At 39.5% G+C, this 20,690-nt stretch overlaps 1 long non-coding RNA gene across 1 annotated transcript in view; it reads left to right on the forward strand.

Moving 5' to 3' along the window:
* LOC116717313 (uncharacterized) overlaps positions 1–20,690 on the forward strand; it is a 65,901-nt gene that overhangs the window by 35,338 nt on the left and 9,873 nt on the right. Inside the window, exon 3 of the long non-coding RNA XR_004338725.1 lies at positions 17,036–17,121. This is a non-coding gene — a long non-coding RNA (uncharacterized LOC116717313). The remainder of the gene's footprint in view (positions 1–17,035; positions 17,122–20,690) is intronic.

Here is a 20,690-nt window from a genome sequence, read left to right on the forward strand (position 1 = left end):
TTTGTCCCGCTCGAGATGGTGTGTGTGCCTCTAAAGGACCCGCTGAAAGAGCGACGGAGACAGTGATAAATGGCTTCAGTGTGTCCAGAGCGAGCGATCTGACTGCAGATGTGTCTCCACAGAGAGCGTCCCGGGCGCCTGTAGGATGCACGGGCTCCGGGCCTGGAAATATAAGGGCTGTTTGTTTTCCCCTCCGATAATTAGTTCAACAGAGGAACATGAAAAGCGGCGTGGAAATGATGTGTCATGGAGAACTCGCGCCATTAGATTTGTTTTTTGTTTTTTTTCCATAACCGCAGTTCAAACAACGAGGTGACAGAAAAGAGGAGAGGGGAAAAAGAAAAAGCATTGCACCTCATTGGAAACTGTTAATGTGACAAACAAACATTTTTATTACCATGAAAATATGCGTCTTTTTTCTCTAAGAAAGCTTTTTCTTTTCACCCATGACTATCTTTGGGATTAATGTGGATAAATCTGATAATAGGTTGTGCATAAGCACTGCAAAATTGCAGCCTTTGAAATGAAAAGTGAAGGAAAACAAAGATCAGAATGGTTTCACAAACATTCATTGTCGTGCCGACTCAACATCAGGAATGCAAATATATTGGGGTGGGGGGATTTTAAAGACAAACTCGTATGTTTTATTTTTGGAAAATGTGTTCATGTGTTTGTAAAGCAAATCATGCATAAAAACAAGAAGTGTAAAAAAAAAAAAAAAAAGCAAAACAACAAAACATTATTAAATGTTGGAACTAAGCAGACAAAAAGAGCCATTTATAGCAAATGTCCAAGACATTGCATTAAAAGCAAGGGGCCTTGTTTAAAGTCTACAGAGAAAATATCATGTTTTACCAAAGCCTTTTCCAGTGGATAAAAAACTAATTTCAATTAGATTTTTATGCAATATTTTGTCCCCTTTATTCAGTTTTATATAGCATTTATGCAAACAAATATTATTCACATGGACATGATGTTGAAATCACAAAAAAACTATTGTAAACAGATAAAAATACTGCAAGTGTTTGTAAAGTAAGCTTAAAACAAAACAGTTTGTTAAAGTAATATGTGCCAGAAGCCATACATGTGCAGTAAATATGTATTGGTTTCTTTTGACGATAAGTAAAATAGTTTGGTGAGAGGATATCTATGCATCAGTCGTTTTTACTCTTATAGAAGCTGTCATGTTGTAGCACGCTGACATTGTTTTCACTGTTAAGACAAAGTTTGGATAACTCTGCTGCGAACATATCAAGCTGCAGACACATTCACAATCAGAAAGCAAGAAGAAGAAGAAGAAGAAAAAAACCCAGCAACAGTCCTCTGTGTTTCTCGGCTTTTTCTCCAACTTTCCTCCTTTCCCCTCGCTTTCATTTAGTCCCATAAAGCGCAGTTTTCAGTTGGCTTCAAAGCTCTGTGCCGAGCTCAGTTGGGGGCCTTCAAAGCCCCCTGTCTGTCGGCAGGTTTTAGGCGCAGAGAAAGCTTCTTGTTCTTTAAGGATTTGGCTCACAAATAACGCCCAGCCAGGGCCAAGGCAACTATAGCTTGCACCCTGACAGGATGGTAAAGGCGAACCGGTGCATTTCACTGATGTGTTTTGGGGGGCTGTTCCTGCATCTGTCCGAGTGAGTACCTGCTCCGTGTTCATTTCATTTGCCTTCTTTGCTTTGAGGTTGTTTTTTTTTCCCTCTCTCTTCTCCTCCATACTGTCCTCATCTTTGAAATGCTGCCTGTGCTTTACAAGACATTTACCATGAGACTGCTTGCACTAGACGTCATCTCGAAGCTATTCATCTAGGAGTAGTTTCACACTTTCAACCCCTAATTGTCTTGTTGCATTATTATTTAATACATGCACTGTGTCTATATAAAAAAAAAAAAAAAAAAAAGTGAACTAAAATTAAAAGTGCAGGGAACTGGCTGTTTCTCCGTTTTAAAGAACAAAACCGTCTTTGAGTTTCTTTTTAGATACACTTCATAAATATCAGTAGGAATCGTCTGCACTGTGGATCGCACTGATCTTACATTGAGCAAATGTTGGACTTCAAAAGCCCGTTAGATATGTGCTGAGAACAAGTCACTATTATTCAATGCTGCGGTTTTATTGCTGCTCTTTAAAACTTGTGATGGTGGCCGGATTGTGATGCAGCGCATTAACGTTTAATTGTGCCTAGGGTCGTGACTTTTTCCCCCTGTCCCTGCTTTTACCCCTCGCGCCTCAGATCCGAGATTTCGAAATGATGATCTGACATGAAAACAACACAACAGGTTTCTCTGCTGTATACCATAACAAACAAAAAAAAGGGAGGAGATCCAAACCTCCTCTGGCCAATGAATGCAGGATTCACGTAGGACATTTTGACACTGTGTCTCTCGGAGGTGGACAGGTAAAATCCAGGTGCTGAGACTTGTAATGTGCATGTTGGTAAAATAAAAGTAACTTGCAGGCAACTACGACTTTGTAGCTAAACAGTAATTTACGCCGCTTCAGCTGCTCTAAATTAATGCCGTAATTCTTTTTACAAATATAGTTATGAAACACATTGTCACGGCACAGTAGAATGATGTAAAGTACGGTAGCTTAACTGAATAATCACTAACAAAACTGTCAACTTTCATTAATTGCAGTAACGGGAGTCACTCCTGTTCACGTTCTTTTGACTTCAACGTCATTTTGTGAAGAAGCTGCTGAATTTCACCTCACTCCTCAAATAAATGAGCAAGTTTGACGAATTGTAATGTGTAATTTCTAACAGTTTCATGCTAGCACTGACTTGCGTGTGCGCGTACGTGTTCATGTTGTAGACTTAGTGGCGTTGTTGCTGTTGTTGGTGTTCCACGTGTTTGGCGAGAGCATTGTGTTGCAGAGTCTGTGTACAACAACAGTCGCTTCAGCAACAGAAGTGAACCTGAGCAGAAAATGAGATTATGAGTTTGTTTGATTGTTTGTTTTTACGTTGCATTTTGCTGAAGTGTGCAGATCCACTCGGTCATTCGGGTTTGTTTGATCAGAGAGAGCACACTGTCAAAGGGTCTGTTTCTCTACATGTTGCACTTCTGTAGACTCTGGGTAATTTGCACACTCAGTCCCTGGTTGGGCTTTTTCTTTGAAAGAAATAAAAACAAAACAAAATTGCATTTTAAGGTCTAAATTAAAAAAGTTTTCCGTCTAAAGGTAAAAAAAAAAAAAAAAGCTAAAAGAAAATCAGACATTTACAAATGTAGATAAACTACCGTTACCAATCAGACAATCTTTGATTGTCCGATCTGGTCGGTGATCGGCAGATCAAATAGTGAAAAATCTGAATTTTTTTTCCCCCAAATTCATTAAATGCGTAAAAACTGTGAACAATTTTCTGTCTACAAACACATCAACCAATGGATGCACTTTTCTGAATTCAATCAAAATCCGGCAAAGGTTAGGGGATATGCTTTAATTATTTTCATTTTCTACTGGCTTTAAAGCTAACATCACTATCAAAGAAGATAGTTTGTGTGATACCTTTTTCCTCTTTTACATATTAAAATCCTTTAAAAAATCAGGAAACAGTATCAGCCAGGAAAAGGTAGATCAGTGCATCTCTGCTGAAGTCTGACTGGCAGACCTTACTGTGTGTAGACCAGGCAGAATGGATGAAACTCTTGTTTTAGAGTGATGTACGTCAAGCAGTGACCTATTTGTAATCTGTACAACGTATCTATTTCTAATTAAAGTCAGAGGATTGGATCGTGTGTGGGGTTCAGTTCTTTTATTCATATAATTTTTTTTATTGGGTAAATCTGGCATATCTGAGAATAAATGAACAATGTTTATGGGTCTGAACAGTAATCATTGCCCCCCTGGTCGTCTTCAGAAGGTCTTGGAGTTGTGTTTTTATCATGATGCAGAGGATAACAGGAAGCACAGGCCTCTTTTTTTTTGTCTCTCTTTTTCCCTCTTCTGGGTCTCTTTGTCAGTCACTTTGTTACGGGGCCGCCGCTAAATGCCTAAATTGTAATTGTAAATTGTAGGCCTGCCCACATGTTAGCTCGCCGGTCACAGCGCCGCTTCAGAGAGCAGCACGGAGAGAGGCTGACGGGACGAGATGGGAACAGGCAGCCATTATAATCAGTCATTCAGCCTTTTGGAGGAGACGGAGAGCGTTCGCGGTTGGTTCTAAATTTAAAGGGAACCTCTGTGACCTGCTGGCTTTCAGTCGGCCTAAAACCACTCCGCCGCCCTGCCTCCCTCCATCTCTCCCTCCTCCCCTTTCTTCTGCATTCCCTCGTTCCCTGTCAACATGTCCCTGCCTCGATCGCTGCCGGTCTTTTTTTTTTTTTTTCTTCCATGCATCCACAGCAGAAATATACAAATTTGTAGCTTACTTCGGAATTTATTTGTTAATGAACAGAGTTAATATCATTTCTAGAGCGCATACATTTACCGTGGGTATTTCCATACAGCTGCTGCCGTTTGTTTTAGAGTTATTATCTCATCTGGTCTCTGTTTGGATTCGTTTTGTTCTTTTCACCTTGCAATTTTCTTTATGTTTTTCTGCCTCCAGTGAAATTCATTCATATAATCCAAACCACCGGAATGATCAATATTAGTAAAAAAAAAATATTTACAGCTTAAATTTTGGAGAAATTTTGACGAGCATGTTCTCGTTTCAGTTCGTGACACATTTATGAACTGATTCAAAATATTTTACAGCAGTTTTATACCACATCTTCTGATTCGTAATAAACATATAACGCCGCTGCTTTAAATACATATTCACCTTTTTAGTCAATTTCAAATCTTCTTGTACAAACAATCTTTTCTTTATGTAGTTTTTTTAAGCATTGTATTTCCTTTGAAATCAATGGATTCCTAATTGTGAATGAGAACTGCTACAAGCAAACGAGGCGAAGCGTGCGCTGTTAAAATAATAACAGGAACCATTTCTTCTCTATAGACTTCAGTATCGTTGCTTTATTACAACAATATGAAAGTTTCTGGATATATGCATTTCTTATAACACAATGCAGTGTTTTAGCCCATGAATGTTTAAGTGAGGAATTTGATTTTCTTTGGATTTCATGCCACATCCAAGTTTCTTTTAAAAGTGTTCTTACTTCTCTGTCTCTGTCTGATTTTTTTTCATTGTTAGATTTTATTTACTATTTTAAGTGATTAAGTGTGGTTCCTTATCTTCGACAGCGTGGCTCACAAAATGTAACATCACGCAAAGTTTTGCACAACCCGATTCCCCAATATGGAAGTAAATATTACAGGCGAGTTTTGTATATTTTCATATTACCTATAAGTCATTTTATTGCAGTATATTGATTGAAAACGTGAAGCTCTTTTCCATCAATTCCACTGAGAGTGAAACGTTTCAAGCATTTATTTCTGTTACTTTTCTTGAGATTGAATAACACAAACATCAAAACTCGATTCTATAACAACCTGGTTGGTCATGGGGAGGGCTGATACAAACATATTAAAGAAAAGTTGAGTGGAAGGAAAAACGTGTGGCAGAAAAAAGGTGCACAAGCAACAGGGACCACCTGCAGGATTGAGAGCACTGCAGGAAAAGCTAATTGAAGAGTTTGGGGAGATTAACCAGGAGACAGATACATCAGGCCATCCATGAACCACAGACCTTGCCAGAAGTAAGAAATAAGACCGGATAAAGTTCTCTTTTCAGATTAAAGTACATTTTGAGATGTGGTTGAAGGTTGTTGAGGTCCACTGTGACGTTTCCACAGCAGTCACAGCATTGCGTGGGGTTTGGCCGCAGTGCTTTTATCCAGGGTGAAGTCAGTGCAGCCATCTCTCAGGAAAACGTCAAGCGTCTTAAAATTCCCTCACGCTTTATGGAGATGCCGATTTCATTTTCCAACACGAGTTGGCACCGGCCCACACTGCTAAAGGTACCAGGACCGGCTTTAACGGCTGTGATTTTACTGTGCTTAATTGGCCTGAAAACTGTCCCGACCTAAACTACACAGAAGAGACGCCAGTGCCAACAATGGCTAACTTTTTTTTTTTTTTTTTTTAAAAGATTATTTTTATCTAAATGAATCGTATATAATCGTAATAATGAACTAATTTTAATTTTTACCATCAACTTTAAGCCACGACCATCATAATTAACAAATGCTTGAAATATATTTCAAGCATTTTACAGGTTTCACCATTTAAATTGAATGACTGAAATTAATACATTTTTTAATGATGTATTAAGATGCACCTGTACATGAGAGCAGGCGTTGATGTGCCATTTGCTACTCTGGCTATATAGAGACGGCGATGCTGAGTATGTCTCCAGTACATGTTGAGCAGGAGAGAGGTGTAAAAAAAAAAAAGAAAGAAAAAATCAGTCTCATGCTCAAAGATAATTTCGACTCAGTTCTCCTGACCTCTGTGTGTGTGTGTGTGTGTGTGTGTGTGTGTGAAGCAGGGGTTGTCGCTGCAAACCGCGCAGAAACCTACTAAATTATAGGTGGGCTGCAGCGCTGCCTTGTTATTATTCCCAGGCACACCCTGTCTCCCTGCTTCACCTTTCCTCTCCCACCAATTTCTGTCTGTCAAAGCGCAGTCGGGGGAAATATCGCCCGTGTGTGTCACCTCTTAAGCAAACTGTGGCTCTCTGCTGCGTTAATCGTATTTCTCCTGGCAAGTTGTTAACTCTGGCAGGAGCAAGCAGAGGCGGGTGGCGGGAGAGGAGGAGAAGAAGGGGATGCGATGGAGGGGGTGATGCGATGGAGGGGGGGCGTGGGGGACCGACGTGGAAAACACACGACAAGAGCGAAAGAGAAGGAGCATAATTAGCAAAGTTGCGCCGAGGTTTTGAGTCATTTGCAGAAGGGAACCCGAATCCTTCACTCCCTTTCTCATGATTCCACCTTTAAATAATTCAGCAGGAGGGACGGTCCTTCTCTAGCCGCTGAGGTGTCAGCAGCTCTGCACCTATACCCAGATGACAAACACGCATGAGCACACACCCACACCTGTACACGTGGCTGTCAAGTCTGCTTAGTGCGTAGCCAAAGTCTGCCTGTGCCACGGAAATAATTAGACGGGCTCCTAACATCGACGCACGGCGTCATCAGATATGTGGTAGAGCCGTGGAGTCATACACACAAAAACAACATGGCTGGAGAGTCAAAAAAATAATTTGACGTTGCATTAAAATCCAGCGTGACAGCACGCGCAATCATCTGAAAGTGCTCAACGTTTCATTGTAAGACATCCATTTTGTTTCATGATTAAGCTTGGTGATATTAAAATATATATATATATATATATATATATATATATATATATATATATATATATATATATATATATTACCATCAAAAACACATTGTGAATTTACAAATAAAATTAAAGTCTGCAGGTTTAAATAGCTGGGGTGCTGGGATAAGGCTTTCTGAAGGGAGGCCAAATGAAAGGCACCTTTAAACCAAGTGTGGTACACAAAAAAAAAATGTAAGAAAATTTCAGGAATTACATTTAGGTTTCTTATCAGGGATTCAAATAAAAACGGGATTTTACTGACTTTTGAAAAATAAACACCTCTAGTAGAATGTAGTTTACATTTTCAAACGGCAAATTTGATATGTTACAAGATGCTGTTTGAACTGTCGCCATATTTGGCTCTCATGTTTTTGAAAAGCTCTTTGAAGTTTTTCCTCAAGTTTTGAGTGAGAACCTGTAACCCAGCCGTCGTCTGAGGGCTGAACGTGTGAGAGACACACATTCAGAAAAGGCCACTATGAAACACAGGAGGGAGGGAGGATATACAGCAGAAACAATTAGTCCCACAAGAATGAGAGGAGAGGACACAAAATAATAACTGTGGTAATAATGATAGTAAGGAAGAAGCCATTTTCATATTCTGAAACTTTGGAGGATCTCTGCAGAAAACAGTGAGCATAAAGACAAGCTTTTAGTAACCATTGAACTGTAATTAATAGAGAAATCAGCTACAGTTTGTTGTTATTTTTGGCAGGTAATTAAAAAACTTTAGTTTCTTATTCAGTTGTCGTTTTCCTTCCTTGACCATCAGAGAGAGAAAAAATAAATCACTTAAATGTCCCATTGTAACAATGCTGGATGCTGCCAACGACAACAGTGTCTACCAACCTTATCTGATAGTTAATAAACTAAAATAGTTCATCAAAGTACACACTGTTTTATTAAGTAGACCTGCCTACTGCAGATCAGAGCCAATGAATGGAACAAAGACCAATTCTGATCTCATTCCAGTGGATTGATGCAACATTATTAAGCGCTGTTGCATCAAACTCTGCCATCAACAGTGCTTACTGCGTGGTCCGCTCTCAGAAGGTGACGTCCAATTAATTTAATCACATTTAGCCAAAGTTCTTGGGGAATTCAGTTCTTCACCGCTGCTCTCGGCCCTGTTCCTGTCTTCTCCTCACTTCCAGCAGCAGCTTTTTATTTTTTTGTTCGTCTTGGTAAATATAGCCACCATCGACACTTTTTTTTTTTTTTTTTTTTGTCTGCCTGTCAACATGGAATCTGTTGCTACTTCAATAATCTCAGTGGCAATTTTGTACTAGACAAATATCTAATAATAGCCAGGCTGTTAAAATAGGTGGTTCTTCCTGGAGCTCAGACATAATGAAGTGTTTCGTTCTGTCACGCTGTCAAAAAAAAAAAAAGAAAAAAAAAAGCCTTGAATGCTGAGATAATAATGTAGATCCCAAAAATATAATCACAAATGAGTCCAATAAACACCGTCGACGTCCCGTCCCACTCCGGCGTGCCTGATATAAATTCTCCCTGTGTCCGTGTTTTGCTGCGGAGTAACCTTGGAGGAAAGTGAGGAATAAAAAATAAAGAAGTAAATGCTAAATTGTCCTGTTATCAGAAATCCTAGCAAAAGTATTTGTATCTCTTGACCTGTTCTTACATTCTGTGACGCAAACTTCAGTATGTTTTATTGGGTTTTGTATCACAGAGACCAAAACTATGTGACGTAAATTTGGACTAGAAGGAAAAACAATCTGCAGCGTTCGAGACGCTAGAAAAGGAAATCTCAAAATTGAGAGTACTGCACATGTACTCAGTCCCCCTTTTAATCTGACACCCCTAAGTAGAATCCAGTGTAATAACATGTATTCACAGACTTTAGTGAGGTGTGAGATTTAAAGTCAGTCTTAAATACAGATGTTCAGTTAAGGCCTCAGAGGTTTTTGTGGGGAAAAAAATTTTAAAACCACGTCTTTTCTTTGCGCTTCAAAGTTGAGGCTAATTTTGTGTTGCTTTAAATAGAAATTACACCAATGTTTGTGGCTGTGATGTGATTAAAAAAATCAGCTCAAGGGGTATTAATACTTTTTAATTGATTAACAATTAAAATCACTTCCTGCTAGTAACAAAGCAGTAGGTTTATCAGATTACCTGTGCTTAAACGTCATTCTAACACAAATACACAGTTTCACCCCCTATGCAAATGCGCATTAATTATATGTTTTCTGAATACATCTCACAATAGTTCATTATCGCGTTACAACAACACCAAACTAATTACGAAGCCCATTCGGCAGCGGGCCAGACGGCGACGTGGTGGAATAGATTATTTTAATATTAGTACTGCGGGGACATTTCTGAGAGGAGAGAATATAACCCACGTGGCTTTGTAGCCACGGCCCAGGCGAGGCTGTCTTTATGCATAATTCATATTTCATATCATCATGGCGATCATGTGCGGCGAGTGTTTGCTCTCCCTGCAGGGGGGGGCGGCTTGGTTTTAAGTGGGGAATGTGAGCGATGCAGGCGTTGCTCGTGTTCTGAGGACCACGGGTTGGTTTACAGAGTCGCAACGTGGGAAACTCATTTTCCACTGAAGAGACGATTCCCGCGAGGTAACGCGATATGTTTAGGAATGAGGAAACAGCTCAGGTTGGGATTAGGTCAAAGTGGTGTGGAAATGTTGAGGAAAACCCAACAGCGTTCCAAGCTATTTCTGGAGAAAGGCTCTGCTACAGAGGTACAACTGAGTGGGTGTGTAGAGAAATACGTTTGGCCACGAGTGAGAAAAACATAAAATATCTAAACACCGACCTGTCTTTTGATTCAATTTGCCTTTGTGTTAAAAAGGGCCCACTGTCACATTTCTGTGTTATTATTTGCACACAGACAGCTGGAGTGGGATGAAGAGGTTTCTGAATAGTTTGCAGGTAAACACAGAGCCACAGAGTACTGGTTTGAAACTTTTCAGCCACTGTAGATACGGACAACTTACGATTACTTTAAGACAATTTTCTTACTTATAAAAATGAATGTGTGTCTGTCTTACTTGATACTCATGTTTTTATTTTTTACCCATTTTGAAGAGTTGCTTTGAGAAAGGTTCTGTGCCACATCATATTTATCCCCAAGTGAAACGAGATTTCATGGATTACTAAGTCAAAGTTCCTGTAGGTGATCTGATTAACCTAAAAACCCAACTAGCACAAAGGACAAAAATCACTCCTGTTAATTCATCGTATGGGTTACGGTACTTTTTCATGGACATATTTTGATTGAGCTGCGGTTTGTTTTTCTCTGCTGGAGCGAAAAAAGAAAAAAAAAAGCTTTTTAACACGTTTTAGATTTTTTTTTCATCGAGAGTGCTGAGCATTTTGGTGTTTTTATCACGATAAAATGCAGATTTGGTCTCGGTATTTAGCTGATTCATTTTAATTTAAAAAATAAAAAAAATAAAAAAATAGAATAAATAAATAAAAACGCAGTGTGCATTGTTTTTATCAAAATTTTAGATGAACATTTTTCTCTCTCTGTTGCCTTTTGTTTCCTGTGCTGCGTTCTTTCCATCCTGGATGAGCTTGAATCGATCCGGCCGCTGCTCTTGAGAAGTTTTCCCCTAACATCCAAACCCTCACTAGCACACACACACACACACACCCTCACCCACGCACACACATAGTGGGATAAGTATATGTCTCATGTAATATAGATATTTCTCACATTTTGTGGGCACGACAGACTAGAATTAATTATCCTCGCCCACTTTGGACACACACACACACACCCAATCAGACATCCACAAAAGAAGCACATATAAACACACATTCCCTCTGTATGTATTTGTGCAGTGTTTATTCACTGAGGAGAAGTGTGAAGTTACTCATGCTTGGTATTCCCAAGATGTCTCACAGAAAGATATTGCAAAGTGTTTGTGTGTGTGTTATGCGTGTGTGCGTGGCCATGTGTGAAGGCTGGAATACAGAATGGTATTGATTAAACACAGCAGGGGGTGAGAGTGTGAGCACTGCAGATAGCTCACTCACCTGCCACTCTGCAGACACACACACACACACACACGCCTTACACAAACATCAAACTAGCCGCTGGCTTCATTAGAAAGAGCCTGGCTGGCTTTCGATATGATGAATAAAATAAATCAAGGAATTTTAATTCAGCTTTGAGGGGTGCAATATCAGGTTTGCATTGAAAATATGTTCTGCTGTCCTTTTGTTTTGTTCTTCCTTCAATGTTTCAGTGTTTGACAGGTACATTCTTCCAAAAAAAGAAAAAAAGTACATTTAACCTCATCAATCGCCCCCCAAAATGTTACTTTTTACAGCTTAAATTGGCAAATTTGAGAATGCAAAGGCTATTTTTTTACAAAATGAGTGACACTCCTGTTGAAGATATGACTAAAAGACGGAATAAAAGCCTTCAGTCTTGTAACTCAGAGATTAGCTTAACCAACATTTGTTTTGGGAGTCATCCTTGCAGAGTCCAGAGCTGAGTGAAATTTCCTGTTTGTGGTCGACATGAGAGACGTCGGTTCACTGAGCTGAAAACAGCTGAACGATTAAGAGCACGTCTTCTCAACGGGTTGTTAACAGGTACTTCTTTGATATAGTAAAAAACAGATTTGTGTGTTGGTTCTTCAACATATTACAGTCATTCTGCTATAGTTTCAATAACTTGGTGTGAGCGCCATAAGAACAAACAGGAAGGCAGATAAATAAAAGTATGCAGATGTTTTCAACTGTTGCATACACGAGTCGTAGAAATAGACAGTCATGTGACGAGCGTCTTCATTTCTGAGCCCAACTTTCCTGCTTGTACGGCTCTCACGAGTTGAGCCGTATTGAAATTGGACCTAATGAACGTCCTTTGTACGTCTTCATGACTTAAGAACATGCAATAACTACGTCTTGTTTGAAATGCAAGCGAAAGGCTTTTGTGGAAGCAAAATCACAGATTGTTTTCTAATTCGCTTTACAAAGTTATATATTAAAAAAAAGTCATTTGGGTTTGACCCCCACTGCCTTTTGAGTTCAATAACTTGGTAAAGAGCACAGGCAGCTGTGTGTGATTTCACAACAATCGGCGAATACATCTGCTCTGCGAAGAAACACCAATTATACGCCAGGAATAAACCTGTGGAGAAGTTTTTTTTACGCAGGGTTAATTTATAAAATATCTCACAGAGAACTGTTCAGTCATCACAAAAACAAAATTAAAAAATACCCACAAAATGTTTAAGTTTGTGGTCGTAATGCGGTGGGCGTATGAATTCTTCTGCATAGTACTATACGGTAAACTCACCAAACCTCCTACACGTGTTTGTGTGATTCATGAACCTGCGATGGCATCGTCTGTGTTCGTTGCAAACTAGAAGCTGCTGTTCTATGTGATGGTGCGACTCATCGCAGAGTGCAAGTAAAATAAAATAACCCAAAGCTGTCCCCATATGGTTAATAATACACAGAAAAAAAAATGGGTAAATCCCCCTTAGTGTCATACAGGTGCAGACATTTTACAACGTTAAGCTGTAAACTGTGCTGCCATCCTGCTCTCATCTGTAATGTAATATGAAGCTTTTGTTGTTAACAGAGGGACATATGAAGGGCACTGATCCGGAGAGGGGAAGGGTTCTCTAAGATCAACCAGGTCATGATGTGATCCACCAACAGGAAGACAATCATGGCCGTCCCCTGCCTTTTTGGCTTTCATTAGCCCAACGTTAACAGCTGTGATAACTAGATGCCTCTCACTAACTCCATATAATCTGACAGTTTACACCAGGGGTCTCAAACTCCAGTCCTTGAGGGCCGCAGTCCTGCAACTTTTAGATGTGCCTCTGCTGCGCCACACCTGAATAGAATAATTAGGTCATTAGCAAGGCTGGGAGAACTGATCTACACAAGAAGGAGGCAATTAAGCCATTTCATTCCAGCCTTTTGTACCTGTGGCACATCTAAAAACTGTAGGTCTGCGGCCCTCGAGGACTGGAGTTTGAGACCCCTGGTTTACAGACAGAGCTGAGAAAGTCTATTAACTGATGATTCAGTGTCTTTTCTTACTTTCATTGTGAAATATTCTCTATTAAGTAGATATAATGTAACTTTCTTATTGTACTATCTTTGCTGTTGAAGGTTAAAGTTTAACTTCCTGCAAAGTATCTCATACCTTACTTTCCGTAGGCAGCAAAAAGTTTTCCCCTCATAAATCTATTTATTCGTTATTCGTGTCTCCTGACACTAATTATGACATTACAGTCAGCAGGTAAATCAGGACCGATGCCTTGTTCAGAAGCGGCAGCCTTCAGTAGATCGCTGCACTCTGATTATTATTATCCCGACTTTCTCCAACCTTCAATAACGATGTTGCTCATTTTGACACTGATGCACTCCTGTTTACGGAGCCTCTCCTTGAGCGCCTCACAGCAAATTGCCGGAGCCTATTTGCAGGAGTTTTCGCTCTCCATAAATGTCGCAGCTCCAATTCAGGACATTGATAAGAAAAAAAAGGAGGGAGGCTGGAGAGGCTGTATGTTGCGAGATGCATTTGTATTCTTCACCATTATTATCCCTCACCGTCTCTCTGTCCGTCCAGATCCGTCTTTTCTTTTCTTCCTTCCTACTCTCCTCTCCTTCTTTCTCTTGCTCCCTCTTTCCACACCGCTAGGTTTTAATCACTGCTGTAATTGGCAACTCCCTGCTGTGCTTGCGCACGTACACGCCTTCATACACACATACACACACGCACACACACACACGCACTCCTGTTCTTTCTAGCTGCTGCAAATCCCTCTGGCAATGTAGGCGTGAAGGCGTGTTGGGGTGTGTGTGTGTGTGTGTGTGTGTATGGGGAGTTAGTGGAGGAGATATGGCAAGATAAGGATAATGAAAGAAGGAGAGTTTCAGAACTGCAGGCCAACTCAACAATCTGTCTGCAGCGAAGCTCTATGTGCAAATGGAGCGGTGCGGCCAAACTGTAATTATGGATGAGAAAGAAAAAACAAAACAGGCACATTTTAGGACTTATTAATGAGCACCACATTGTGATGGAGTTACTGAGAAAGCTGATGTAGCTTGGTCCATTAAATAAACAACCACCGTTGAGCTGGGGTACCTATTAGAAAGCATAGTTGTGTTAATAGGTCACAATGAAGCAGCAGTTTTATGCTCAACCAAACCTTTTGGCATGTTGGTCCAGCAGACATGTCGACGCAGGAAATGTCTGTTTTTGTTTTTTTTTTTTTATGTTTGGTCAGAGAATACAGTGAGGTAGCTCGGAGTATTGAAACTGCTAAAAAAAAAAACACAAACATTTAAAGCAAGTAAAAAAGTGTTTAAAATGTTTTTCTCGAAGTAAATATTTCTTTCGGGGTCATTGACGTAAAATCGGCACCGACTCGAGTAATCCATAAATAAAAATAAATCAAGGCAAATTGGGCAACCAATCAAGTCATGGGTACAAAATTGGGATGGAACATTAACCAAGTATTTAAAACACTTACAGAAATGTGTTAAATACTTTGCACAAAAGCCTGCTGTGATGATAACTTCAATTCTCACAGATGGAAAAATTGCGATTATTACCCTTTCTTTGGCACAAACTGTCTATTAGAAATACTTCCTATGAACTCAGATCTTCAGTTCTTTCTATTGTTTTTGAATTGGAAACAAATGAGTTATCCAGACTGGACCATCCTCGCTTTTTTAAAAAACCAATTAGGAGTTTAATTAGATCAAATGAGCCACACTCATTCCATCTTCAGGTTCTCAGAGAGAAGGTCCCGGTACATTTCTCCATTCATCCTTGATTCAGTAGCATGAAGTTTGCCAGTATCACATGATGTAAGGCAGCCCACACCATGATGTTCACACCTGCAACCTTTCTCTTTCTCTGTGTCGTTTTTGGGTTGAAGTGAACAAGCATTCTTCCTGCAAATGTGTATATGTAAATTGAGTGTGTGCGGCTCTGGATGTATTGATGTTAAACCCAGATAAAATGGAACATTAATTAATCTATGTTTGTTTTTTATTTGATTTAATAATGAGGGTCCATCTGAAAATATGGTAGAAGTTCATGAGATAGGAGTTCATAAGTTTCTTACTTCTTCCTAAGCATGTTAAGATTATTGTAGTGCAGAAATATTTGTTTTGCATTTCTTGTTCATGTGTGCGATTTTATACTTCTACCCTGTTCAAAATAAATCAAATAAATGACACTGAAAGATTTCAGCTATGCCATCACCGAACCAGACTATTTTCGCCCAGTAACCTTCTTCAGCATATTTTAAACAAGCTTCCGCTTCAGCATCATTTCTTCAATTAAATTTATGTTTTACTTTATATTGATCAGAGTGTTTAGGAAGTTTTAATTCGCATCCCTGATTTCAAGTTTTCCTTCTGTGACACGACACAGAAGCCGTTTAAACTTGGCCACTCCTAAGATTAAGGCAAAAAAAACCAAACAAAAAAAAACATGACGTTCAACTAAGTTAGGAATTGGTTAGAAGAAAACAGCTGCGCTTGCCCTTCTTTATAGTCAGCAATAACAAAGCAGTTGAAAACAACCTAAACTTGACAAGCAACATTTGACGAGGACCCAAGTTTATCTTGCCACCACCCACAATTAGGAGGATGTTGAGGGAGGTAATAGGTTTCTCTAAAGCTGTCTTGTCTTGAGTTCACCAAGTCTCCATAACAACCAGTTGTTTTTTTACACACCTTTAACTGGCGTGCAAATAATTGTGAAGGAGGCCTTTATAATATATCTGTGATGGATATTGTGATAAAAGGATCACAATAGGATCAAATCATACATTTTTATAAAACATTGAAGTTGAGTTCAATTTATTATGCCAATTGGAAAAAAAAAAGTTTTTTTTTTTTTGTTAATGTAAGGAAACCCAGCCGACTGTATTGAGTTTGCAGCAATCCCTCATACTAAGCAAGTATGTGGCGACTGTGGACAGCATAACCCGACTGAGCGGCCAAATGGGGCTTTGATATATTATCATGCTGAGAATAAGGCAGCAAATGTCATCTAAAACTTGAACAGCTTCTCGCTAAGTCACAGGTACAGAAATGTACTACTCTCTATGTCAGCACCGTCAACACAGATCAATGTGTGGGAAATAGTGGGAAAAAATGCCCAAACCACACTTAATTTCAAATCCTTTACTTTAGAGAACTGACCAGGAAGAACATGCCTGGTTGTAAAAGGCTTCTTCGACCAGCTCACCAAATCCCACACTGTGAGAACCAGATGACAATGGCCGTGCTAAACCCAAATGCTAAAGAATCCCAGCTTTATGGTTATCATGCCACATTGAATGCAGAAAAGAAAGTTTCATGCCTCTGTGTGTGTGTGTGTGCGCATCTTTTATGTGGGTCACCCCACCATGTCTAATGGCCCCTTGCTGCGTGCAGCGTCCTGCGTTGAGCTGCTCCCTGCTGTCACACTCACACACACACACACACACAAACAAATGTGCGGGCACAGTGGGGGAGATTTTTGGGGTCTCCCTTTGCCCTAATACCCTCCACAATACACCACTGCTGCATCTGTTGCGTCGGTCCTCAAAGTTTAAAGTTGCTCGGTGAAGAACTAGCATCCCTCTCCTTTCCTCATTAGCTAGCTTCACTCCTCTTTTCTGATGACATCTGCTCACCTTTTCCCTCTTTTCTGCCACTTTTTATTCTTTCAACTCTAAAGATGGGTTATTATTTTTGCCATTTTTTCAGCATTTTTTTTTTTTTTTTTGCTGTTGTTTCACCCTAGGATGACTGGGACTGGATTTTACAAGGAGCAGACTTCAGCCTTTTTAGGCCTTCATGACGCATGTGGCTAGCGGCTACCTCAACCAGGTGAGCCTCTGCATTAAGGAGATTTAAAACCCCACATTGGCATTTTTAAGGTTTCTCTCAATAGAAATTTAAGGCTAGCATTGACGTAGCTAGCAAAAACAACATTGCTTGATCCCCCCTCTGAGTCATTAATGCCATGCCTTGGTATCTTCTGTCTCAAAATGTGAATTTCAAAGTATTTTTGCAATTAGTGGGTGGGAAGAGTGTGTTTTCTTTTTTTTTGTCATATTTTTCCTTTTGCTGACTTGTCTATCCAGGCATAAACCAGAAAAAAAATAATAAAAAAAGACCCTTATTAAAATTCTAGCACTGCAGTTTTATTTACCTCCTTCACTGTGGAAAAAATCTTGGAGGCGAGGAAAGACGAAGAGAGGAGAGGACAGGAGGGGGATGGGTGAGGTACAGTTCGAGAAAGGAAGAAGCGAAGAGTAAGATGCTGATAATTCAGTTTACCACAGCCAGACCCAGCCCATCCCCATTGCTTGTCTATGTACTGGAGCACATATACACACCAGGAAACAAGGCAAGGCATAATTGTAGATACAATAGGCTAACTGGGAAGCAGCTAACTTTCAAAATACGATCAACGGTAGGAAGGCTGACTTTGACCCTCAGAGCGTAAAACGAACCGATACATACCCAAGCTAATTCTCAGCTGCAGAGAAGCCAGTTACGTCACTACATTTTCACACTGCGGTACTGTCTCTTTGTCTGCTTGTCGGATAGCCAGCTGTAAGACGGAGGGCGTACGATGTCTTGGACAAAAATACAGCTTTGTGGATTTTTTATTTTTTTGGTTTGTTTCGATGCACCTTTGTTCAAATATTGATTGGTGTCACGATGATTAGTTGTTTGGTGTTTAAATTTGTTCTCTTTTTTTTATCTGAAGTGTGTTTCACCGAATATTTACACAGATTAATGAAATTGTTCTTGTGTGTGTGTGTGTGTGTGCGTACACACACACAAGAACATCGCGTGAATTGTAAGATCCACTGAATTTTACAATAGGCATGAAGAGGGAAATTAAAGCCATCTTTGTGTTTCCACGTGAACTGGGCAGCCATAAACGCAGTGGAACGGTGTAAAATTTGTATCGTGATATATGGCGACCTTTTTGTTCATCTGCGCTCGATGTCTCATAAACACAGACAACACAAAGAGAAGAAGAGCAATAATTTGTTTCAGTTCTACTCCTGTCATATCCCGTTTTTATTTCTTTCGCTCAAAATAAATATGAGAGCATTTGACTAAAGTAGAGGATTTTTTTCAGCGAACTGTTTGCCTGTGTGAATCAGTAGCGTTCTGTTATTTCCAGGGCCTCGTCTTCGACCGTTTGGGACAGACTAACCTGATTCTAACTCCACCACCCCCATTTTCAGCTCAGCTGATCGATATTCACAAAAGACAAACCCCCCAAAAAATGCTCATGTGAATCCACAGCACAGACGACATGAGACCTCCGAAGTCTACGGCGAATACAAAAATGAGTCAGACGTAGCAAGGAGAACAGTGAAATAACAATGCTCATTTGTTGCAAGTGATAAACAAAGAAACGTTTTGGGATTTGATTCCACTGTGGCTTCTGCTCTTCACACACACAGTCGTACCGTGGACTGGGCTGACAGGATTATAGAGTGGTCCTGTAGTCACACTCTTTGTGTTTCTTTCCTCTCTTTCAGTCCACCAAGCCTAAAATATTCACAAAGTTAATTCCTGTCTGACAGAGCACTAAAATAAATATGATCTATCTATCTATCTATCTATCTATCTATCTATCTATCTATCTATCTATCTATCTATCTATCTATCTATCTATCTATCTATCTATCTATCTATCTATCTATCTATCTATCTATCTATCTATCTATCTATGACTGTATTTTTCAAGTTTTGGATTTCAGGGTGTTGTCTACTGGTGTATAAATTAAAAATAATGCAGCAGAGCTGGAGACAGACAGGCTTTACAGAATACTGATGCCATATTACGTGTTTGCGAGTGGAGAATATTGGACCTATAGCGATGGGTTATTGGTCAAACCTCGGGTTGTGACAGTAGAGCTGTTTTTCATTTTTATGTGCTTTATCTTGCACATAAAAACACCAGAGGGACACTGTTATTTTCATCAATTGCTATATATATATATATATATATATATATATATATATATATATATATATCAAACACTATTGCTGTGCGAAAGAATGGAATGAACAGTCGTTGTTGTAGCACTTGCCCCAACGTTTTCGTATTTGATTTTCTGGTGGTGACTGCAGCCTTATTTATGTGCTTTTTATTCGTTGTCTGGGTATCGAAAGAGTGTTAGTTTTTCTCTCTGTCTGAAGGACAATGTTCCCATTCGGAGGAGAGTGGGAGTGCAGTGTTTGACACGTTAGTGCTGGCTGATTAGTCGACACATAAAGAACATGCAGTCCCGCCATCACTATTCAGCCATTTTGTCTCCGCCGTTTGTGCTTACTGGTCGAGTGGATGTTTGTGTGTGCGAGAAAGGCTTTTGTTAAGGTAATGCGTAGGAGAGAGAATGACCGAGGGAGAAGACACCGTGAAAAATCGCGCAGACCGCGGCCAAGTCCCACCGACCCTCCGATGAGATTTTGTCGTCTTTAGTCTGACCACGTCATTAAAACACAATTTTTGTGTTTTACCTAAAATTGCGAGGTAACAAGAGTAATAATTAAAAAAAAAAAAAAAAGGTTATATTTTATATGGAGAGGTGCTGTGTATGGAAGAGTGTCAGATCAGTAGTTTTGTGTCTTTTGTCTCTTAAGTGGATTAACACTGTGGTCAGTGAGACACACAGTGAAACTGGCAGCCATAGCCATTGTTTACAGGCTGGTGTCGCCTCCGCCGCTTCAAATCTTTGTTCGATGCTGATTTGTTTCCCCAGACTTTCTTACAATTGCTGGGTGGAGTTTGTGCTGATTCGATGTGTAATCTTTTGGTGCGGGGGGGAGAAATGTGCAATTGTTTGCATTGCATCGTTATATTTAATTCATTTTTGGGCCCTTTCTAAAATTAGAGCCCAGAATCTGCAATATATGTATATTCAGCACACACACACACACGCATATATATATTGCACACATACACACACACGCATATATAATTATATATATATAGATATATATATATAGACATATATATATATATGCGGGTGTGTTTGTGTGTACATGTCATGTTTATTATTTTACAGGACGCTACATCTTTAATAAAGATGCAAATTTTGTTTTTCACATTGCGTAATCTTGTGTAGTTTTGCAGGCAAATTCAATCAACCTTCCACCATCATATTAGCTTTATAAAACATCAAGAGAAAATAATTAGATATGCAATATGAAGGCAAGAAATTTGATGCTTTTTATATTTTCATCTTGTTTTTTTCTCACTAGCACCACAACATAGCTACTATAAATGAGGCTAAAGCACTCTTGATGAATATGTGCTTAAATACAGTTTAGTTTACTCAAATTGATGCAATTGGTATTACAAATACTATTTATGTTACTGCTTCTGTTCAGCATTCAATGTACATAATGTATGTAATGCATGC

Source organism: Xiphophorus hellerii, chromosome 3, assembly GCF_003331165.1.
Source record: "Xiphophorus hellerii strain 12219 chromosome 3, Xiphophorus_hellerii-4.1, whole genome shotgun sequence".
Classification (NCBI taxonomy): Eukaryota; Metazoa; Chordata; class Actinopteri; order Cyprinodontiformes; family Poeciliidae; genus Xiphophorus; species Xiphophorus hellerii.